At 41.6% G+C, this 24,976-nt stretch overlaps 1 protein-coding gene across 6 annotated transcripts in view; it reads right to left on the bottom strand.

Annotated features, from left to right (window-relative positions):
- ANKS1B (ankyrin repeat and sterile alpha motif domain containing 1B) overlaps positions 1 to 24,976 on the bottom strand; it is a 624,779-nt gene that overhangs the window by 161,096 nt on the left and 438,707 nt on the right. The window contains exon 1 of one of the 6 annotated variants that reach the window (XM_038756224.1): positions 3,651 to 3,665. The exons of the other annotated variants lie outside the window; for them this stretch is intronic. The gene's annotated coding sequence lies outside the window, so the exon portion shown is untranslated. Of the gene's footprint in view, positions 1 to 3,650; positions 3,666 to 24,976 lie in introns of those variants that run through there. 6 annotated transcript variants of the gene reach the window in all.

The raw sequence follows: 24,976 nt of genomic DNA on the forward strand, positions 1-24,976 counted from the left end.
AGTGGCTACAAGTCCACTAGTCAAATGTATATATGAAATGGGCAACCATACTTGATGGAATTACATGTCCTATTCAATGCCAAACAAATATGTACCAAGCTATTAAGACATGACATTCCCAACTTGAATTCTCACACCACACTTTAACATCAATGTGGAAAAGTTAGTAAGAGATAAAATAGACTGTAATCTCTTCCGCAAGACTGTATGTTTCTTGAAGGCAGGGATCTGTCTACTGACTCTACTACACTGTACTCTCCCAAGCCCTTAGCACAGTGCTCTGCACACAGTAAGTGCTCATTAGACTGTAAGCTCACTGTGGACAAGCAACGTGTCTACCAACTTTTATATCTCTTGTATCGCTTATCTCATATCAACTCTTATACTCTGAAGCGACTAGTACAGTGCAGTGCCCATAGTAAGCACTCAATAAATCTGATTGATTGATTGATTGATAGGAAAATAACAAAAATGATGGAAAGGTTAGCAAAATGTATCTTAGAAAAAGACAAGACTAAGAGATTTCAGACCCTCTGCCAGGTATATGTAAAGTCTGTTCTCCATTTTCCTTGAAATTAGAAGAAGAGAAATTACTTTGTTTCACCACTGGAAATTCCTCAAGGGCAGGTATTGTGCCTTTTCCTTGTATCATAGTCTTCCCACAAGCCTAGCACAGTGATCTTATCTATAGTGGGTTTGAATGAAGAAGAGGAGTTTGTTAAACATTCACGTGACTTACTAAAAGAAGTTGTAGGTTCCATCTTCCCTTTTGTCCCAAGCCACTTCATCTCATTCATTCATTCATTCATTCAATTGTATTTATTGAGCGCTTACTGTGTGCAGAGCACTGTACTAAGCGCTTGGGAAGTACAAGTTGGCAACATATAGAGACGGTCCCTACCCAACAGAGGGCTCACCCAAAGGCTTGTGCTGATAGATTAGCAGCTCACTGCTTTCTGCAGTCTATCTCAGACCAAGCACCTGTACCTTTCCCTTGAATGGTCATCTGAGCGTTGGTGGCTCAAAAAGACCCAAAATTTCAAAGGGTACCAAATGGGTAGAGAATCCAATCCAAGTGAGAGACTCTTTGATTTGAGGGACTTTTATAGCGACTTTTTCTTTTCTGGTCTTATATTTGCCCACCCCCATCCACTGGGGATTCTACTGATTTGTCACTTCTGCTTTCCTTGCTTTGCTCTTATGTCAAGCACAGGATTTGGGGTTCTTGCTACTCGACAACAATTTCCCCTAAATAACCTTGTCGCTTAAACAATCTTCCTAATGCAACTTCTTCCCAGCATATTTATGTGTGGCTTTACACTGTTATCCGTCACAACTAGCTCAGGATATGCAGGGCCACCTGAGGGTCACTAGGTAAGATGCTTGGGGAGCTCATGATTCCTACACATATTCCTAAAGCTCATTTATGGAGTGAAGACTATACTGAAGAAAAGATACAATTTTGGGGACCTTAGCTGTAACATAGATGGCCCACCTTTTTTTCACCAAAAGAAATGGATTTACAGGAAGCCACAATGATGATTCCTCAGCATCTTGGGACAGGACTGAATTAAGGCACTGGCCTGTCCTGGACTGAAGACCTAGGGGCTTCAGTCCGATGATTGTCCCCCTCCCAGGAATCCTTATATCCCAACTCCACAATTCCCCTCACCTCCAACTATCCTTTCCTCCTCCCCACTTTCCCCCCATCCCACTTCTTTGGCTGTCTTTTCCTTGGCTATAGTGAGTGGGGAGTCAAGTCAAGTCAGTTCCTGAAGAACCTGATTAACTTCTGGAATCACCCAGCGGGCCCCTTCACAGGCATGGTGGATACCTCAGGTGGGCAGCCTGGGCAGCTCCTTTTTGTCCAAAAATAATAATAATAATAACTTTGGTACATGTTAAGCACTTATTACGTGACAAGCATGGTTCTAAGCACTGACGTTAATTAGGTTGGACACAGTCCCTGCCCCACAAGGAGCTCATACTCTTATCCCCATTTTACAGATGAGGTAACTGAGGCACAGAGAAGTCATGTGACTTGCCCAAGGTCACTAAGCCATACTGCTTCTCCAATCACTAAGGAATCTCTACGAAATTATTATTTCCAGTGTTATTTTAGATTTCAAAGATAAAGTGGCCTATGATTTTGCAGGAAGCTCTCTCTCATCTTGGAAAAAAACAAGAGCATATTAGCTTCCTCCCAGTCTTTTTGGACTCTATCCTTATTTTCCATGTTTTCTCAGCCAATTTTGAAATATTTTAGGAAATCCTGCATCCCAGCCCACTGATTTTTCAAACATTCAGTTTTTTCAAGCAATTTTTCACAAAATCCCTGTCTTTCACACTTGACTTTTTCTCCTTTACTCTGGGAGGGAAACAACTGCATGTCTCAGGATGAAAATGAAGGAGATGCTAAAAATAAGTTTAACTTTCTAGTCAATCAATCAATAGTATTTATTAAGCCCTTACTCTGTGCAAAGCGCTGCATGACATGCTTGGGAGAGTATAATAGGATTAGTAGACACAATCCTGCCCTTATGGATCCTGCCTTTACAATCTAGTGGGGAGATAGATACTAAAAGAAATTACAGGTAGGGGGAAACGAGAGAGTTTAAAGATAGCCAACTAAGTGCTCCAGAGGGTGGAGTGTGCAAGGAGAAGCCCGGGCCTGGGAATTAGAGGACTTGGGTCTTAATCCCATCTCTGCCACTTGTCTGCTGGGCGACCTAGGGCAAATCATTTAACTTCTCTGGGCCTCAGTTACCTCGTCTGTAAAATGAGAATTAAGACTGTGAGCCCTATGACGGACAGGGACTGTGTCCAACCTGATTAGCTTGTATCTAGCTCAGTACTTAGTACAGTACCTGGCATATAGTAAACCCTTAACAAATACCATTTTTTGTTTTAAAAAAGGAGTGCCCAAGTGATGCAGAACTGCTCAAGTGGGATTAAGAGGGGAGAGACAGTGGGGAGATGAGAGACTGCTGAGGCCTTTGGAGTAAATGTGACTTTGGAGAGATTATGAAGATGGGATGTGCAGTGACCTGCTGAATGAGAAAGAAGGGGGAGTTTCAGGCAGGAAGAAAGCAGACATTATGGAACTGAACACCTGATTGCATGAGTTGTGTTTTCAAGAACATTCAGCTTCTTTGACTAAGAGGAGAATTTATTATGTGAGTAGAATCCCAACATTTTGAATTTCCTATCTGCCATAAGTAAAAATCATCATGGTGAATTGAATGAGTCATGTTTTCAAGAACATTCAGCATCCTTGACTAAGAGAAGAGTTTATTATGTGAGCAGAATCCCATCATTTTCAATTTCCTGTCATAAGTAAAAATCATCATGGTGAATTGAATGCTAAATGCCCGAAATGTTAGAATGTATTAAGTGCTTTCTATATGTGTATGCTCTTTGAGGTCTGGGTTTGTGTCTGCTAGTCACTTGTACTCTCCCAATCGCCTAGTAGAGTCTTCTGCATTGAGTGAGCCCTCAAAAATACTGTTAGTTAATCTGTTTCCTTTTAAAAAATTAGCTTTACCCAAAGTCTCCATTAATTTCAAATTCCAATTAGTTTTGTTCGTTCATGAGCCAAAATGAAGACTAGCTATGGACTACTGTCACTAAACAGTAGAGGGTACTCTTACCTCATTGTGAAGAAATGAGAGGGTTAAACAGAAATCCTGCTTAAAAGAAGGAAGCAGCCTTATCTGTAACAAAAATGTTGTCCTATTGCTGCTCCTAACAGTTTTCCAGTTTGACGAACCATTTTGATTTTAAAGTTGGTGTTTTGGAGAGAGGCGAAGAGCAACGGCAGCCTCAAAGACTGATGAGCTTTTATAAAGAGCTTCTGAAAAGAAAAAACAATAGAAAGTACTAAGCGAAGAGCAACAGCAGCCTCAAAGACTGATGAGCTTTTATAAAGAGATTCTGAAAAAAAAAAAAGCAATAGAAAGTACTAGTGAGAATATGATAAAAATGTGATAGAAATTTGGAGGGTAATTGAGCAGAAGATAGATTTTAAAATAACTGAGGAGCATTCTCTTCTAGGAAGCTCTTTTCATTCTACAATGAGGACTGCTGCAGGAATCGTACGGGGAAATCCGTTATCATATAGAACTGGAAAACGTTGATAGCTTAATTTGACAATATCAATGAGGGCACTTTTTCGGGTTTCAAACTTCTGAAGTTAATCATTTAAAAAACCAATTTCAGAGTTAATTTTCAAAATTTAGCTCTTTTAGTCGCATAAATATCCTGACAAAATCATTGGTGTTTTTTTTTTTGGGGGGGGGAGGGGATTGAAGCAGTATGGCCATTACTTAGTCTTAGAGATGGTTTGAATTTTCTAATAAATATGGCAGTAAATACTTTAAGCTCCACAATTTGGGGTATTTTTAGAATGCCAAAGGAAAAGGAGGATATTATAGTCTAAGTGCTCGCCTCTTGTTAGTAGAACACCACGACCATCTAGTGGAGTTCGTCTGAACTACACTGAATTTTAATCCTACTTGGTAAATAGTAATTGCAGAGATAAACCCCAGTGTGAACTCTCTCGTGGTGATGATGGTATTTGTTAAGCGTTTACTATGTGCAAAGCACTGTTCTAAGCACTGGGGGGATACAAGGTGATCAGGTTGTCCCACGTGGGGCTCACAGTCCTAATCCCCATTTTACAGATGAGGGAACTGAGGCCACAGAGAAGTGAAGTGACTTGCCCAAAGTCACACAGCTGACAATTGGCGGAGCTGGGATTTGAACCCATGACCTCTGACTCCAAAGCCCGTACTCTTTCCACTGAACCACACTGCTTCTCTAAGTAATGGTCTAAGTAATCCTCTTCCCACCAACCAAACTGCAGCAAACGTTCCTCCATATTTAGGAATCCATCCTGCGTTAAAATTCCACTGCTGTGCTGTACAATAAACTTGTACCTCAATCTTGTCTGAATAACCATTAAGGAAGGAAAACTGCAGAAATCAATCTGCCATGTCCCTTCCAGGCCAAAAAGTAGACACAACAACAATCTAGATGGAGAAAAGTTAGGCTCCCACACTACTCAAAAACCATTTAGAAAGCAAACAGCTTGACCTACATACAACACACTCCTTTAAAAAGTTCTGGAACTGTTGACCTCTCGGTAAACCTTGCTTATGTTGGTTGGGGAACCTGATTCGGGAGCTGTGCAGCTAAGTGGATCTGGCTGGGAGGAAGGCAGTTCCTTAAGAAAACTCCTCCACCCTTTCCTAACCCAAATGCCTGCCCTTAGTCAAATATCGACACCTACTAAGTTTCACCTCACACACTTAAGGAGATGACCACCTGAGTTCTGGCATATTTTTTTTAAAAGACAAAAATCCTGTTTTTTTTCTGGCACTAGTGATACATTTTATAGTTTGGAAGCAAAATACTTTCAGTGGCCATCGAATGAATTTAGGGAGCCTAAATGAGTTGTGGTCAGTTGCACAACCAGCTATCCAAATATATAATGGATATCAAGCTTTCTGTTGGGGCCCATCTCAGTCTCAACTGAGAGGAAACCCTCAAGAATGTGGCTATTTGTACCCTCCACGTCCAGTGAAACCTCACACTGAAGAACCACCTGTTGGATCCAGGTCTCCCTTCCTCACCTTAGAGAGAGATGGGGATTGCATAGCAAACGGAACTGCAGCTGCTTTCTCTTGTATTAATATTATTATATCTGTTAAGCGCTTACTACTTCATTTCAAACCCTGTTCTAAGCAATGGGGTGGACACAGATCCTGTCCCATACAGGGCTCACATCTAAGTAGGAGGGAGAACTGGCACTGATTCCCTATTTTACAGATGAGGAAACTGAGGTACAGAGGAGTCTGCTGATCTTGGGCAAGTCACTTCACTCTGCTGCAGTTACCTCATCTGTAAAATGGGGATTAATCAATCGTATTTATTGGGCACTTACTGTGTGCAGAGCACCGTACTAAGCGCTTGGGAAGTACAACTTGGCAACATATAGAGACAGTCCCTACCCAACAGTGGGATTAAGACTGTGAGCCCCATGTAGGACATAAACTATGCCCAACATGAGTAACTTGTATCTACCCCAGTGCTTAGTACAGTGCCTGGCACATAGTAAGCGCTTAACAAACACCATTAAAGAAAGTAATAAACAAATGGCTATGGGCTTATGACAGAATTTTCAATAACAGCTTGCTGCTGAACTCTTTCATTTGATTGAAAACAAGGTAATAATAATAATAATAATAATGGCATTAATTAAGCACTTACTATGTGCAAAGCACTGTTCTAAAGCGCTGGGGAGGATACAAGGTGATCAGGTTGTCCCACGTGGGGCTCACAGTCTTAATCCCCATTTTACAGATGAGGTAACTGAGGCACAGAGAAGTTAAGTGACTTGCCCAAAGTCACACAGCTGACAAGTGGCGGAGCCGGGATTTGAACCCTTGACCTCTGACTCCAAAGCTCGTGCTATTTCACGGGTTCAAACCCCGGCTCCGCCAATTGTCAGCTGTGTGACTTTGGGCAAGTCACTTAACTTCTCTGTGCCTCAGTGACCTCATCTGTAAAATGGGGACTAAGACTGTGAGCCCCACGTGGGACAACCTGATCACCCTGTAACCTCCCCAACACTTAGAACAGTGCTTTGCACATAGTAAGCACTTAATAAATGCTATTATTATTATTATTATTATTATTATTACTATTATAATTACTATTATTTCCACTGAGCCACGCTGCTTCTCTGGAAGCTGCAGGTTCCACAGGTTCCACAGGTTCCACTTGTGTCCAACATCTCCCTAACAGTGTTTTTCCTGACAATAATTAGCTTGACTCAGCAGGCTTAGTTATTCTGTACCAATGAAATGATAATGCCTTACTGCCTCAGTGGATTAACAATATCTAGTCCTCATCACTTGTCTGCTGTGTGACTTCGGGCAAGTTACTCAACTTCTCTGTGCCTCAGTTCCCTCATCTGTAAAATGGGGATTAAGACTGTGAGCCCTTATGTAGGACTGGGACTGTGTCCAACCCAATCATCTTGTACCTATCCCAGTGTTTAGAACAGTGCCTGGCACACAGTAAGCACTTAGCAAATACCATAATTATTATTATTATCACACTAGTCAAAAACTAATGGTGCAATTTCAATGCAGCTACCACAAATTACTTATGGCATTCTTTTTTTTAATGGTGCTTGTAAAGGGCTTACTCTGTGCCAGGAACTGTTATAAAATAATCAGGTTGAACACAGCTCCTGTTCCACATGAGACTCATAATCTAGTAAGGAGGGAGTAGTATTTAATTCCCATTTTACACAGGCAGTAACTGAGGCACAGAGAAGTTGTTACTTGCCTAAAGTCACACAGAATTACTTCAGGCCTATGCTCTTTCCACTAGGCCATGCTGCTTCTCTTATTAAGTGCTTACTAGATACCAAGCACTGTGGTAAACTCTGGTTTAAAAACAAATATAGCAGATCAGACATAGTCCCTGTCCCACATGAGGCTCACAATCTTGGTAAGAGTCAGGAGGACCTGGATTCTAATCCTGGCTCCGCCACGTTTGCTGTGTGACCTTGGGCAAGTTACTTAACTTCTCTGGTCCTCAGTTCCCTTAAATGTAAAATGGGGATTAAGAGTGTAGGCCCCACGAAGGACAGGGACTGTGTCCAACCTGATTAAACTGTATCTATCTCAGTGCTGAAAACAGTGCTTGGCACATATTTAGTGCTTCACAAGTACCATGATGCTTATTATATAATAATAATATATAATAATGTAATGATCATATTATTAGATGAGGTGGTCCATAAATCAGATGGTACCACACCCACCTCTAGCCTGTAAGTTTGCTGTGGGTTGTTAACATGTCTACCAACTCTGTTGTACTCTCCCAAACGATTAGAACCATGTGCTCTGGTTCTTTTAGACTTTAGACTGTGCTTTTAGACTGTGAGCCACGTTTTAGACTGTGAGCCCACTGTTGGGTAGGGACTGTCTCTATATGTTGCCAATTTGTACTTCCCAAGCGCTTAATACAGTGCTCTGCACCTAGTAAGCACTCAATAAATACGAATGATGATGTGCTCTGTACATAGAAAGCATTCAATAAATACCACTGATGATGACTGATGATGGGCAAATCTGGGAATAGGTGTGTCACTTTCATCTTCTTATGCAGCAGGTTATTAGCTGAAAGTACCTCTTCCCTGTTTAGGCAAGTGTTCCATTTGGGGCATTTCAACACCACCAATTTTTTAAAAAAAACAGTTAGACATAAATATTTATCCAAGACAGTTTACAATTTAAACCATCGTTTCTGATATCATGTCTGGATCTGAAAAAATGAGATTTGTTTTCACCCTTTATCTGCGAAGAATTAAATCCTGAAGATGTTAACTTGCTGTATATTCACAATAAACACTGTCTCCTCTCTTCCAAATACACTGGAAATGGCAGTTGGAAAGTGTGGTCCCAGGAAAGGGAGAGAGAAAGAGGAGAAACTGGATGAATAAGAGAAACAGGTAGATAAGAGAAACAGGTAGACTTCAAAAACATAATACAAATATATAGGGATAGAGGACCTAGGATCTTGTGTTAGTTATACCATTTGTCTACTGTGTGACCTTGGGCAAGTGACTTAATTCCCTTTGCGTCAGTTTCCTCATCTGCAAAATGGAGATGAAATAGTTGTTCTCCCTCTCCCTCTTAAACCTTAAACCCCAGATGCGACAGGGACTGTGTCCTATCTGATTTTCTTAGGCCAGTGACTGGATTCTTAAGCTTAATAAATGTTATCATTATTGGAGGGTGCACAGATTTGGTGAACACAGCTCTAGGATTATGGTAAACTTAAAATAACTGAGAATATGATGAAAGAAAAGGGGTTAATGGTTGCTCTGTAATTCAGGCCACTTCGGGTTAGTTAGAAGGTCTCTGCAAGAGTACAAGGTCATTGATAATAACCATTTAGAACGCAGTTGAAAAATGAAGCAATTAAAAAAAAAAGCTCAGTGTTTGGCAGTAAGTGTCAGTGAGATTGCAGGGCTCTAGATGAGCCCAAGACATGTTTATCCAAGCTTTTATTTCAATTTTAAAAATATAATCTCCTTTCATCATTTCACCAAAGTACTGGCTTAAATTTCCTGATATATGTTTTTTAGTCCATATGAAATTCCTGTAACAAGAAACTGCTGTTAATATGAGAATCACACTTCAAATGCTCGTACATGCGGTCTGCTAAGTATCTCTGATTTTAAAAATTAATTATGAAGAGAAAAAAAGAAGAGCTTTTCTGCTTAAAATGCCTCTAATACCATCTGCATGCCTCCTCCAACATTTGCCTGCATGTGTATGCATGATAATAGCAGCTCTATAATTGATTATGAGCTCACAAAGAGCAGATTAGAACATCAGGTGGGAATAAGCAGCAGGAGAAGATTTTCTAAGCAACAAATGATTCTTCATGCAAATATCCCTAGCAAGAGCAAACAAGAAATATCAAATAAGGATATATATATATATATATATATTCTGAAAAGGTCAGCTTTCCAACTTTTTCATCAAGAACCAGCTGTTCTCTCACAAAATTAAATGTTAGACTCCGGATATGATCCGCTCCATTAGGAGAGAGGGTGACTGGTAGCAGAAAGCATTTTGTGAAGGGAACAGTTTCATCCACATTGCAGAGTGTGGCAGCAGGAAATGGCATTTCAGAGTTCCCCCACGGAGACAACTCTTTTACAAGTCAGCGTAGAGGAATGTGGCAGGTGTCTTGGATTTCTATTCTGTCCCCTGTTTTGTTCCTAATCACCAGCAGCAATACCTGGGAGGAGGATATGAGAGACTCAGGTACAGGAGGCTGATGTAGGAGGTAATGCGGATGAGGGACTGGCACTGATGCCAACTTGACAACGATGTCTGACAGTTATGTATGCACATAGAAATACCCACCTGCATATGCACATGCACACACACACACACAGTTTGTCTCATATTTGCCTATTTCTTTTGCTGCAGAATGTAACAGCCAAGCTGAAGCTAAGACCCAATCCAAAGAACACACTACATTCATTCTCTTTGCTCAGGGCTGCTTGGCCACAAGATGCAGCTCCCAAGGGCCACCTGAAAATAGATAACCCTGCAGGCCCAAACAGCAGTAATCTGAATTCGCTGGTGGCGTTCTCAGGACTTGGATCTCTGTGGCAGCTCCTTCCTGATTGCCTTGGCACAGCAGCAACTCACTGCTACAGTAAGGGGGTAGCTAGGTGCGGAGGTGTTCAGATGGCACTGAGCGGAACTATTCTGAAACAAAATACCCTCTCCGTAAAGCACGCCAGCAAATGTGGAAGTAGAAAGACACTCAGGGATGCTATTTTCCCCTAAAGGATTCCTCAACAACTGCTACAATGAGCAACACCATTTTATTCTAGGAAGAAAATAAAGAAGGATCTATTCTCAAACATATGGAAGACAAGAGCCATAGAGCTGGTCTATTGTTCTGTGCAGCCGTGTTGGAGGACGACACAAGAGATGCAGGTGGTAGAATGTGTTTTTGCACCTCTGGGAAACCCTTCCGACTTAACAGACTTCGAGCATCATCTGGAGTCCCGAAAATGGTCAGCCAAGAATTACTGCCAACAGAACAGAACACCCGATACGAGCACCCTTCTTGAATGTAATTATTAGAATAACTCTTCCTTGGCTATCCAAGCTCGATCTTGGAATGGCTTTAAGACATTCAATCAGCTCTACCACTCCTACCTTACCTCTCTGATGTCTTACTACAAACCCAACCCACAACACTTCACTACTCTTACACCAACCGACTCACTGTACTTTGATTTCATCTATTTCACCACCATTCCCTTGCCAACACCCTCCCTCTGGCCTGGAACTCCCCCCTCCTTCATATCTGACAGTTCACCACTCTCTCCACCTTCAAAGCCTCCTAAAAATCACATCATCATCATCAATCATATTTATTGAGCGCTTACTGTGTGCAGAGCACTGTACTAAGCGCTTGGGAACACATCTCCTCCAAGGAATCTTCCCTGACTAATCCAAACTCCATTGTATTGTTCCCTCTCCCAAGCACTTAAATACAGTGCTCTGCATCCAGTAAGCACTCAAGAAATACCACTGATTGATTGATTGGTTAATATTCCTGACCTAAGACAATCCTTTTATTCATGCACACGATTCCTACCACATAAAATCTTTCAGTTATTCTATATTATCAGGTTCAAGTCCAGACGTAGTTAAAGCATAATCTGCAGAAGGTGTATCCAAAATGTCAGTATTAGGCAATGGGGTAGGGCTCTGCAAATACACTGGAAAGTTAAGTTAAATAGGAATCTGCAAATGAACCAGATGTTATGTTACTGTAATTAATAATAATAACAATGATGGCATTTATTAAGCACTTACTATGTGCAAAGCACTGTTCTAAGTGCTGGCAAGGTTACAAGGTGATCAGGTTGTCCCATGGGGGGCTCACAGTCTAAATCCCCATTTTACAGATGAGGTAACTGAGGCACAGAGAAGTTAAGTGACTTGCCCAAAGTCATACAGCTGACACTTGGCAGAGCCAGGATTTGAACCCATGACCTCTGACTCCAAAGCCTGTGCTCTTTCCACTGAGCCACACTCCTTCTCTAACCCTTAATACTCTTTATTATTAATGCTCCACACAAAATTGAGGTGATGCTATAAACTGCCTTAAAGCACATGGTACAGCTTCATCCCAGTTTACTCTTGAGCTAAAACCAGCACAGATTCGTACAGAAACCTATGCTCATTCCCTCAAGATCCGTGATTCAGATCCACATGTTCCCAAGACCTCGGGGCAAAGTAGAAGGGAGCGTAGCAGAATGAGAGTGACAGGCAGTGGCCTCAGACATGATATAAAACCCATCCACATTAATGCTGTGCTAAAAGGCTGGGGAGTTCTGCATTTCCCGGGAGGAGGCCAATTTTCAGGGTTGAATTCCTCATCCAAAAAAACCACTGGCAGAACCTGAATATCTACCACAGTTGTGGGGAGTTCAGGTGAAAGGGAGGGAGGGATGGAGAGAGAGCAAAATCAGAGTGAGCATGAGAGTGAAAGATGGAGGAGGGAGGAAGATGTAGAGGGAGAGCAATAATTGCATTTAAGTGCTTACTATGGGCAAAGCACTTTACTAAGCGTTGGGATTGATACAATATAAGGAGACTGGTCACAATCCATGTTCCACATGCTGCTCATAGTCTAAAGAGGAGGGAGAACAGCTACTGAATCCCCGCTTTACAGAAGAGGAAACTGAAATGCAGAGAAGTACCTTGCTCAAAGTCATAAAGCAGGCAAGTGGTATTAGAACCCAAGTCCTCCATCTCCCAGGCCTGTGATCTTTCCACTAGGCTATGCTGCTGCTAATAAAAGAGAAGAGAAAAAGAGGAGGGGGGGGGGGGGGAAGGTGGGAGGGAGAGAAGAGGCAAGGGAGAGAGGGAGAAGAGAGAAAGAAAATGTAATTGCTAAAACTTCGGCTACCTGTAACACAGCTGCAGTTGCCTGCTACTGTCAATGCCACTGGTGGCTCCTCTGTGTTGTCTGGTACAGAATGGGGAGTCAACAGTATAGACATCATGAAGACATCAAGAAGACATATTTCTATTTATTTGCTGCTCCCAGAAAGCTGTCCCAAGCAAGTCAATCAATCAATCAGTAGTACTACTGAGTGCTTACTGTGTGCAGAGAACTGTACTAAGTGCTTGGGAGAATACGAGTTAATAAACATTACCCTTGCCCATATAGAGCTTATAAAATGTAGTCTGATTGTTCTGCATAAGAGAGAGAGGGAGGGAGAGAATGTATGTGTGTTTGCATGAATGTGTGAATGAAAGGGTATGTATCAGAATGGATTTAAGGAAGACATATTTCTATTTATTTGCTGCTCCCAGAAAGCTGTCCCAAGCAAGTCAATCAATCAATCAGTAGTACTACTGAGTGCTTACTGTGTGCAGAGAACTGTACTAAGTGCTTGGGAGAATACGAGTTAATAAACATTACCCTTGCCCATATAGAGCTTATAAAATGTAGTCTGATTGTTCTGCATAAGAGAGAGAGGGAGGGAGAGAATGTATGTGTGTTTGCATGAATGTGTGAATGAAAGGGTATGTAACAGAATGGATTTAAGAGTTTGTGAACACCTATGTGTGAAAGATACAGTGACCAGATAAGCCAAATTGGATATGAGAGTCCGTCCACAAATTTAAGGGTCTGTCCGGACACTTCTTTTTGGTTTCTCACTGATGCTGGAACATCCAAGGAAAAAAGACCAGCTAAAATGCATGAATACCTTAGGCTACTAGCCAAGTGACACAGAGAAGACACATGCCCACATTGGTATCCATCTCCCCCTTTACAAGAGTGAAGGGTGAGCAGAGTGTAGCAGTAATGAGCAGGGGAGAAGATTGAGAGGAATGGAAAGGGAAGTGAAGCAGAAGGGGAAGAGTGGGGCTGCCACTTGGAGGGGAACATTGGAGGGTAGGGAAGGAAAGACTAACAGCAGGCTGGTGCCCACCCCGGTTCTGGCGCCAGACCTACCATGGCAATCTGGCATGGCAGATAGGAACACCTGTACCACAGGGTGATCGAGTGGCACGTTGTCTCTTGGGCCCGACATCAGGCTCAGCAGTTCTGATTCCCCGAGAGGATGGGACCACCTTTCTCCACTGCCACACCTAAGGGGAGGTAGCAGTAGCAATCAACTGAGCGTCCTGGGATGGGACTGAAACCATTGCCAGTTGGATGGGACCAGCAGTGGTAGACAGCAGGAAACAATGGAAGCAGCAGAGGACTAGTGGCTTCTCTTCCCATTCCTCACTCCTTCACAGGTTTCTTCTCCATTACCCTCTCTCCATTTCTCCTCTTTTTCTGCTTCTCCCTTCTCTCCTTCTTCCTCTTCGTCTCTCCCTTTTCTTTTCCCCTTTTCCTCCTTCTTCCTCTCATTGTCTCTAATCTGACTTTTTCTTTTCTCCAACTCTGGACCACTGGGCCCTACCTCCCAGACAGCCCCAACCTCAGAAGCACTGCTGCCTAATCCACTTGGAACTCCAGGAAATAGATTCAGTTTATTTTTAGCCACTTTCTGCAATTTGTTTTGAGTTGGGCCAAAGTTGACTACGAAGGCTGCCTAAAGTTTATTGAGTCTGAGGGAGTTAAAAGCTTTGTGGTGCTATGCCATTTCATAACTCTTGTGAGGAATGTGGTGCTCAGAACAAATCGTTATCTTTCTAAAAGGTTGTATTTCCTAGTACAGAAGGAGCACCAGACCTTAGCAATATAGAATATATGGAGGTTGATGCTTTGTCACCATGGAAACAGTTATGAAAATCTCAAGCTGAGTACCCAGGCCAACATGTTTTACACGAACAGAACAAAATTAATTGTGGAGTATTTTTAGAAATACTTGATTCACAGTTTTTGAGGACTAGAAAGAATCACAACTGCATGGCTTAGCATAAACCCCACAACACAGACATACAACATTCTGTACTAAGCGCCTACGGTAAGAGAGTGGATGAGCTTCCTAAGGGATTGAGGGTTAGACGGAGAATAGGAGATTCAGGACTGAGCTTTGAACCTTACAGTCTGGCCCTCTAGAATGTAAACCCGTGGGCAGAGACCTCGTGTTTACCAACTCTGTAATATCGTACGCTCCCAAACACTTTGTATAGTGCTTTGCACACAATAAACGCTCAGTACCAGTAATCTAGTGGATAGAGTTTGGGCCTGGGATCCTCCTTCATTCATCCTCCCTCCCATCTTCTAGACTGTGAGCCCGCTGTTGGGTAGGGACCATCTCTATACATTGCCAACTTGTACTTCCCAAGTGCTTAGTACAGTGCTCTGCACACAGTAAGCGCTCAATAAATATGATTGAATGAATGAATGAATGAATTCTTCCTGGGAAATGCAGAAAGCTTAAATGCAATACATTCCAAGTCAAGTTTATGGATCCTGCATCTCAAACAAAATGGGACTTTGGTCAACTACTGTTACTGAATCAGAGAGCTTCATTTTTGTATTCAGAGTGAAAGCTATTTAGACTGTGAGTCCCAGGTGAGACAGGGACTGTGTCCAACCTGATTATCCCATATCTATTCCAGCGCTTAATTCAGTGCTTGGCTCATAGCTAAGCATTTAACAAATACCACAGTTATTATTATTAGAATACTGTACTAGGTACTTGGAAAACATACAAATGAAGTAAAAGATGTGATCACGGCCCACATGGAGCTACAGTCTAAAGGAAGAGGCCATACTAAAAACAAATTGTTGTATATGTTAAACGCTTACTTTGTACCAGGTACTGTACTAAGTGTTGTGGTGGATACAAGCGGATTGGGTTGGACACAGTCCCTGTCTCAGGTGGGGCTCACGGTCTCAATCCCCATTTTACAGTTGAGATAACTGAGGTACAGAGAAGTGAAGTGACTTGCCCAAGGCCCACGGCCACATAGCAGACAGGTGGCGAAGCGGGATTAGAACTCAGACCTTCTGACTCCCAGGCTACACCTACTACTACTACTACACTATTACTGACTCATTAAACTTTTGATAGATTATGACCTCCAGGTTTTCCTATTTTTCCTCCTTTTCTTATCCCTTTTTCTCCAATTTGTTTCTAAGATTCTATAATTCCCCTTTCATTTACTGACTGGCAGCAACAGCAGTTGTTTGGAAGGGACACCAGCAGGATAGGGGTGTGTGGAAAATCTGATAAATGTGAAAGCTTCGACGATTTGTAGTGCTTGAAAAGACAGGCAAATTAGGGCTCAGTTACTGGTTTCCTTCTGTTTCAATCTTTGGGATGGAAGACGTTGGCTGTATATTTTTCAGTGAACTGTTCATTAATTCATTCATTGTAAATGTTACTGTCACTTAAGGCCTATACTTCATAAATCTTAGGGGAAAGATTCATTGTCAGGAAAGACCGATACATTTTTTTCAGGGGATTAAACTGCATAATGAGTCCAATATTTCCAAGAAATATAGTTAATATTAAAATCAGGTCTATACCAGCAAATTATCCTGATAATTGAGGGCTGTAGGGGAAATAGTGATTGGAGATGGAAGATAAATCAATAAAGGATTCCTGGAGGAGATGAGATTTCAAAAAGGCCTTGACTGTGAGCCCACTGTTGGGTAGGGACTGTCTCTATATGTTGCCAACTTGTACTTCCCAAGCGCTTAGTACAGTGCTCTGCACACAGTAAGCGCTCAATAAATATGATTGATTGATTGATTGAAGATGGGGAGGGCAGGGGTCTGATGCATAAACTGTATGTAATTTATTGGGGGAATAATAATTGTGGTAGTTGTTGAGTGCTTACTATGTACCAAGCACTGTGATAAACACTGGGGGAGATACAAGATAATCAGGTTCCACATGGGCCCCTCATTCTAACAAAGAGGGAGAACAGGTATTGAAACCCCAGTTTGCAGATGAGGGAACTGAAGACCAGGGAGTTAAATGTCATGCCCATTTACTCTATTTATTTAATTATTTATTTTATTTGTACATATCTATTCTATTTATTTTATTTTGTTAGTATGTTTGGTTTTGTTCTCTGTCTCCCCCTTTTAGACTGTGAGCCCACTGTTGGGTAGGGACTGTCTCTATATGTTGCCAATTTGTACTTCCCAAGCGCTTAGTACAGTGCTCTGCACATAGTAAGCGCTCAATAAATACGATTGATGATGATGATGATGGTGCCCAAGGTCACACAGCAAACAAGTGGTGGATCCAGGATTAGAACCCAGGCCCCCTGATATCTGATTCCCAGGCCTATATTCTTTCCACTAAGCTATACTGCTTCTGAATGCAACTGGGATGCACGCCAGTTCCTTTACTCTAACTTTTCTAATTTGAGCCTAATGATCTGCTTACATTTTCTTCCTAAATATACTACATTATCACTGCAGAAAATTGTTTTCAGATTTTTTAGTTTTCCCTTTTATTTTGGACTTAAGAAACCTTCCTCATAACTATTAGACTACCAGACTCCCAATTCATGGTTGTTTTTTTTAACCCAACAAAGATCTCAGATGAATTGCTATAATTGAAGGAACACATTCTTGCTTTGGGGATAAAGATCTGTGTGGCTGATTCATTGAAATGCTAAGTGCAATTTTGGAAATGTGCCGTTTCCAAGTGTCCTGTGACACAGAGCTCCTTAGAGATAACCTTGGTTTATTGGTCTATTCCAGGTGTGAGAGGGAGGAAACAGGTTGAAATGTTAGAGACATTTTCACTCCAGAAAATTTAAAACCAAGAAAGTCACCCAGTCAATCAGTATGTCACTCAATCATATTTATTGAGCACTTACTGTATGCATGCAGAGCACTGTACTAAGTGCTTGGGAGAGAACAATGTAACAGACACATTCCCTACCCAAAATGAGTTTACAGTCAACAATCAATCCCTTTTGAATTATTTCCTCCTTGAATTGACTACATGGCTGTAAGCTTGTTATGGGCAAGGAACATACCTCCTAATTCTGTTGAACTGTTCTCTCCCAAGCGCTTAGTACAGTGTTCAGTATAGTAATCGCTCAATAAATACGAATGATTGATTCATGGCAATTTTGGGAAAATTCTTCTTTGCAATTAAAAATGAGGGCTCATTTTGAAAAAAAAAGTCTGCTCTTGCAACAGCGGTTTGTAAAGGCTCCGGGGAGATTGCGATACTAGAGCCTGGTTTGAAAATAGAAACAGGTCTGAATGATAATGATAATTGTAGTTATTTGTTAAGCGCTTACTATGGGACAGGTCCTGTAGTAAGTACTGGGGTGGATACAAGCAAATTGGATTGGGCACAGTCCCTGTCCAACGTGGGGCTCACAATCTCAATCCCCATTTTACAGAGATTGTCTCTAATTGTTGCCGAATTGTACTTTCCAAGCGCTTAGTACAGTGCTCTGCATATAGTATGTGCTCAATAAATATGACTGAATGAATGAATGAGGCAACTGTGGCCCGGAGAATAATAATAATAATAATAATAATAATAATGGCATTTATTAAGCGCTTACTATGTCCAAGGCACTGTTCTAAGCACTGGGGAGGTTACAAGGTGATCTGGTTGTCCCACGGGGGGCTCACAGTTTTAATCCCCAATTTACAGATGAGGGAACTGAGGCACAGAGAAGTGAAGTGACTTGCCCAAAGTCACACAGCTGACGGCAGAGCTGGGATTTGAACCTATGACCTCTGACTCCAAAGCCCGTGCTCTTTCCACTGAGCCACACTGAAGTGACCTGCCCAAGATCACAGAGCAGACAAGTGGCGGAGCCGGGATTAGAACCCAGGTTCATCTGAGTCCCGAGGTCCATGTACAAATCCATCAGTGCAGCTGGGAATTATGCTTTCCTGCAAACAATGCAGAAGGGTGGGATGGTTGTGCTCAGCCCTCTCAGCCATCCTCGTAATCATTTTCCACCCTGAATTCCACCCTGAATACTAAATGCACTGACTATTTCATTTTAGCTCTGATCTGTCTATCTGATCCTTGAAGGGAGGAAGAAGGAGGTGATAATGCAGAGGAAAACAGCTAGAAATTGCCAGGATTTGCACTGGATTTAGCCTTCAAAGTTAACAGTGTAGGCTGGTGAACTGCAGATTTATTAGAGCTTTCTTTTCTCCTCCATCGCTATCAAAAGCACAGTGAGCAAGTTGTACATCAGGGCAAGGAGCAGGAAAAGTGCCTGAAACCTACAGAGGAGAGGTTAATAGGTATCATAAAATCTAGAGGAAGGAAAGAAAGAAACATTCACACTACCAAGAAAACTTCCAGAGAGAATAACCAAGGGAAAGATGTGGTTGACACTCTTTGGTCCAACAACAACTGTAGAGAGTATAGTCAATTTCCAAAAGGGTATCTGAAAGGAGCAATCTTAAAGATATTGCAGTTGCTTAGCAGGAATAACAGTGTTCATCAATTGGTAATGCAGTACTCTAAGTGAGATATTAATTATCCACTGCTATTAACCTATCATTCAAACCAAGGTTCATAAAAGGGCATGGGAAAGGAAGACAAGAGCAAAAAGTAGGATAGCACTGTGCAGAAATCTCTCACTCAGACTGCCTTGGTCTCTGGATTTATTTTTATCAGTTTGGTTTGGGCATCCTATGTGGCTTGTCAAATGTGAAATTTTGTATAAAACTGGGAATTAAAATTTCATATGCAAATTTTTCTAGAGTCTGGTCTTTCCTACACTTAAAACAACTATTTCCCCTTCTGCTTAGTTTGGTTTTAAAACTTTAACTATGAGAAATTAACTGTTCAGAAAAATAAGGTTTTAACTTCTCATAGTTAATACCAGCCAACTAGGAGCTACTAAGTACGCCCAGGCCAGCAAAATCCATGTGAATTCATATTATTTGGGTTGGACGTTTTATTCCACCCTGTAATCTATGTTTGTATTTTCCATGTAGATGCAAATGCTTAGTGTCAAATAAGTGACCACCTCCTAATTGCCTTTTTCTTTCAAGGCAATAGGTGTTTTCTCTGTAACATAATATACTGCAAGATAAAGTACATTTTTATGATCTTCCAACCTAGATTTTGATGTTTATTTCTATTTGTTGGTATCAGTGATATTTGTAGGGCAAAGTGTCAGCAGTTCACAGCCTGCTGGCCCCTGAGGCAAACCAGTGTGTGTTGGTACTTCCAGCTTTTTGGGAAAGTTTCAAACTGCTCTTTCATTTTTAAATGTCTATTTGCCTTATAAGGCCCACTCAAAAATAGAGTTTGTGGAAAAGAGAAAAGAAAAGGCCAGAAATAGGAGCTATCCTCAACCAGAACTTGAGGCCAATGAAGTATGGAGCTCAAACCAGCTATGTGGAAGGGCTAGGTAATTCAACACCTAACAGCCTGATTCTGTAGTTCTCTTCTTTTCTCTAAAACATCCTGTTAAGTCCTAAGGCTCTCTTGAACTAAAGTATCTCAGTTGGTGGTATTAGCTGAGCACTTACTCTGTGTCAAGCACTGTAGTAAACACTGAGTAGATACAAGACAATCGGGTTGGACGCAGTCTCTGTTCCACATGGGAATAACAGTCTGAATAGTAGGTAGAACAAGTTTTGCAAAACCACTTTATAGATGAGGAAACTGAGGCACAGAGATGTTAGGTGACTTGCCCAAGACCACACAGGAGGAAAGTGGCAGAACCAGAATTAAAACCCAGATTCTCTGACACCCAGGCCCACGCTCTTTTCACTAGACCACACTGTTTCCTTTCTATGGAAGAGAGAAAGATACAAGGGCAATTATTATTGCCAGCAAGTGCTTGATGGCCACTGTTGATTAGAAATGCTTTATTAAATGGGTCTGCATTATTTTAATTTCCTTGTTTGACTGAACTGTGATGCTGCAATTGTCTTGGATTTTCTTTAACTTTATAGTGCTCTTGCTTCACTGGAAAGAGGCAAATTGGAAGGACAAAGCATTTCACCCATCCCTGCTTCAGGCAAAGTGTATGAATATATGGAGAGTGACAGCACCATATTTAAAGTCCCTCTTCAACCCCAGCATGCAAAGGAAATGCTTAGAAACTAGGTTCGCTCTGCTTTTCCAGTCCAGTGGAAAAGACTGGGGAGTCATTTTAGCTTTCCATGTATCTAGCATTCTAAATGATGGGGATGGGAGAGGCAGGAAGAGGGAAAGGTGGTGGAAAGGAACTCAGAGTAAAGTGACCATGCTTGCCATATATATTAAAATCTTCAAAGAAGGTCTTGGAGTTGACTGAGACCCTGCCAGTGCTGTGATTCACCACAGTGCTAAAAACTCTTATTGTACTCTCTCAAGCACTTCTTACAGTGTTCTGCACACAGTAAGCACTCAAGAAATACAGTTGATTGATTGACGGACTGATTAATGAAATACAGCTGGAATCACTTATTCTCAGACTATTCTTAGTATGACCCTGGGTATTTTGAATATCAGAAAGAATTCTCATTAAAGGATTCAAAATGCAATATTCTTCAAAGGTGAAAGATTATGTAAGTATAGAGCCTCAAATTTCACTAAGCCACAAGTTTAAATTATAAGCTTTACCTATACTGGGAAGAAAACGTATTATATAAGTGTTAGGCTCACTATTTATCCTAAAAAGGTATGCAAATATTATTCCAAGAAGAGGTTGAATCATTTATTTCACCTAAGAAAAGAATGAGTCCTGAACAGTCCATATCCAAACTTCAGATTGAAAATTTTGCAACGAGCATTTTTGACTTTCCTACAGATGCAAGAGATCAAGTCTACGAAACACAGAAGCCTCCTACAAAGTCACTGTATTCCATAAGAATAAATAGGAGGTGTGATTTCAAATATACTACGAATATATGTATAATTTGTATTAAATGTATCCAGGCAAACAATTATCCAGATTTTTCTGAGCTAGGCCAATAGATCCAAATTTTTACATTCTGTAATTCGTACTTATGAAAAACATGCAAAAAAAGCAGGAGAACATAAGCTATTGTAAGAGATGTTATGTTGGAATATAAATTTATGTATAAATTGAAAATAAGACAGAGTGGAGTACTGTGTTCTACCAGCAGAGTTCAGTGAATGACATATAATGTTCACCATAGCACATGAAATAATTTTACCTCCGTTTTTCCAGTCCTTTAGCTTTACTTGTCATTTATCATGATTACCATATTATCCACTCCATCAGCTGGGCTGAATTTCAAGGTCCTCAGAGGGCTCCTCAGTTGGCAGGGTGGCTCTCCCCTGCCCTCTTGACAAGCACCCCCTCTATTTCTCCACTTCAACTCTCCTGCAGCCACTTTTCCAGGGCAGTAAACAGTCTCCAAGGTGTTGGCAAGGGAAACACTTATCACAGGCAAAATGTAAAGGCCTGCCCATATTCCCACTAAAGGGAGAGGTAAGAGACGACACATTTTGACCTAGGGGCCCAAGAAAGCCCATTAGTTCAGAGTACCCTGCTCTCTCCATGTGTGATTTTTGGTAGACTGAGATCGAAAGATGCCAGCCATTTAGCGTAACCACAAATCCGTGCTGACCTTGTTCCAAATATTTGGACAGCACACATTATCTGTGTATAGTAAGGGGCCCAGTACTTATTATCTGTGCACAGTGAGTGTACACAGAACAGCACTATTCGAAGTCTGACTTTTGTTTTCTGAGATGGTGCCCTTCTCTCCATAAGAGAACTGTGAGCCCCCTTTTAGACTGTGAGCCCACTGTTGGGTAGGGACTGTCTCTATATGTTGCCAACTTGTACTTCTCAAGCACACAGTAAGCGCTCAATAAATACGATTGATGATGATGATGAAGTGTAGGAAGGCCTGAAAAGATCCAAGCATGATGTAAAATCCCTTCCATATTGTGAGCCCGTAAAGGTACTTCCTTTTTATCACGCTGCATTTGCCTCTTACCAAGAGAACAACCTCTCTCTTGCTTGCTGCTGGCAAAACTAGTGGGCTTGTTATTTTCTACAAACAACTCACTGCTCTATCATACCTCTTGTGATTGTGCTTGACTATACTTTTACATGTTTATTCTCTGCTCTTTGTTTCTACAAGCTCTCTTTTCAGCTCTCCACATTCCTCTATCATGCCTTGTTCAGCAAAACTGTACTGAAATAAACAATGCCTCACTGCTGACAAACTGAACCTGATCCAGAATGGGCATGGGCATACACGGAGACCACGTGGCCAGATGCTCAAGAGGCCATGTGGCTACCTGATCCCCAGACCAGCCTTGCTGCTTCTTACCATGTGACCAGTGCTTAGTTCAGTGCACTGCACACGGCAAGCACTCCATGATACCATCGATTGATTGAACAGCGGATGGAAATTTCTACTCCTTTAAAGAGTACAGGTGGTCACAACCAGAGGAACTAAAGCTCCTTGCCTGTCATTTTGATTGTGGGCCTCAAGACCATAAAGAAACAGCTTTATAGCAGTTCCTGTCAAAGAAACTTCAGGTGATGCTCATATAGCCTACCAAGTTGGAAGAAGTCCTGGAGGACTGGAAGTGAATTCTGACAACAGTTTTAATGTGGTTTAAACAGGAGTGAATCTATAAGATTCTGCTTTACTCTGATGGTGACTGATTAAGGATTGGACAGGGTGCCTCAACAATGACCTTATCAACCATTCCTCTGTGGTATAACTTACGGATATTGATCTTCTCGGGGCAGCCAATTTTGCTGTGGCATGTTGATGGGTAAACTGATGGGCAACTGAGAGATTTAAGAACAGCATATAGAGGTCTTGATGTTGCCTTTCTCCTGCATCTGACTTGCTGTAAAGGTAATTTGTATTATGCTCTGATCTGAAGCCACTTTCTGATTCAGAGAGCGCACGGTTACTGATATTTTTAAACATCCTGTCCAGAAGAATTCTGGCTGAGATCTTGCCAGCCAAGGAGAGCAATGTCATACTTGTCAAGTTCCCTTATGTTCCACCTGAAAATAGCAATTATGGTGGTATACTGAAGAAAAGCCTGTGCTAAGGATGAAATCTCCTCCTTGCTGGGAGATTCCTACAGAATGCTTCAGTTCCATCCAATTCCCTCAGTTCCAGATGCTTCAAAAGGGCACGGGCTTGGGAGTCAAAGGATGTGGGTTCTAATTCTGCCTTCACCACTTGTCTGCTGTGTGACCTTGGGCAAGTCACTGTACCTAAGTTACCTCATCTGTAAAATGGGGATTAAAAATGTGAGCCCCACATGGGACAACTTGATTGCCTGAGAAGCAGCGTGGCTCAGTGGAAAGAGCCCGGGCTTTGGAGTCAGAGGTCATGGGTTCAAATCCCGGCTCCGCCACGTGTCTGCTGTGTGACCTTGGGCAAGTCACTTCACTTCTCTGGGCCTCAGTTCCCTCATCTGTCAAATGGGGATGAAGACTGTGAGCCCCCAGTGGGACAACCCGATCACCTTGTAACCTCCCCAGCGCTTAGAACAGTGCTTTGCACATAGTAAGCGCTTAATAAAATGCCATCATTAACCCCAGTGCTCAGAACAGTGCTTGGCACATAGTAAGCACTTAATAAAATGCCATCATTAACCCCAGTGCTCAGAACAGTGCTTGGCACATAGTAAGCACTTAACAAATACCATTATTATTTCTATTATCACTTTTCCTGGCTTTGCCTGTGGTAATGACTGCCCGGCTTGAGCCAAATGTACTCCACGGTGGTACTGCGGATTCTTGTTTACAGCCACGTAATTTCCTTAATGTACTATACCTGGCCCGGTGAACAAGCCCACATTCCAATGAAAATCTCATTTGACTGAGCAATCAACCCAATAAATGTGGTTAATTTTTGCTATTAATTAAGCTATTTGGGAAATTGATGGAACCTGGATAGAGTCTCCTTTGGGACTGATGGATAAACCTCGATTCTAAGGCTTCATGACTGAGAAGCTGCACTAAGAAATGTATCAGGGTGCTAGGGGTTTGCTTAATGATGTTCAACTCTTTCATCCCTGCCCATCAAAATGGTATAAAATGGCTGCTGAGGTTCTAAACATGAAGAACCCAATTATGGTCAAAGTGACCACAACACAGTGCCAATGCTGTGCTGTTTAGTACCACAATCCAGAAGGCAGGGGAAATATTAGTTCTAAATGCTGCACAGTGCTTCTCACTGAAATAACAGTCACCAAACTAGTAACACTCACTATTTCCTGAAAAAACCCTTCAAAAATGTTGCCATTCCACATTTTTCTAAATCAATACCTAGTCCTTCCCATGAAAAATAAATTCATATATATTAAAAAAGAAAATCAGTCCTTTTAAAATTTTGCTAACTTTGGAAAGTGGTCATTTTTCATATTCTGAAATTTTTACTATTATAAGACACTTGGTTTAATTAATTGTTGGAATTGGTAGAGCTTTGGAATCCCGAAATTTCCACTGAAACTGATGCTAATTGCAGGATAAAGCACTTCTTC

This window comes from Tachyglossus aculeatus, chromosome 14 (assembly GCF_015852505.1).
Source record: "Tachyglossus aculeatus isolate mTacAcu1 chromosome 14, mTacAcu1.pri, whole genome shotgun sequence".
Classification (NCBI taxonomy): domain Eukaryota; kingdom Metazoa; phylum Chordata; class Mammalia; order Monotremata; family Tachyglossidae; genus Tachyglossus; species Tachyglossus aculeatus.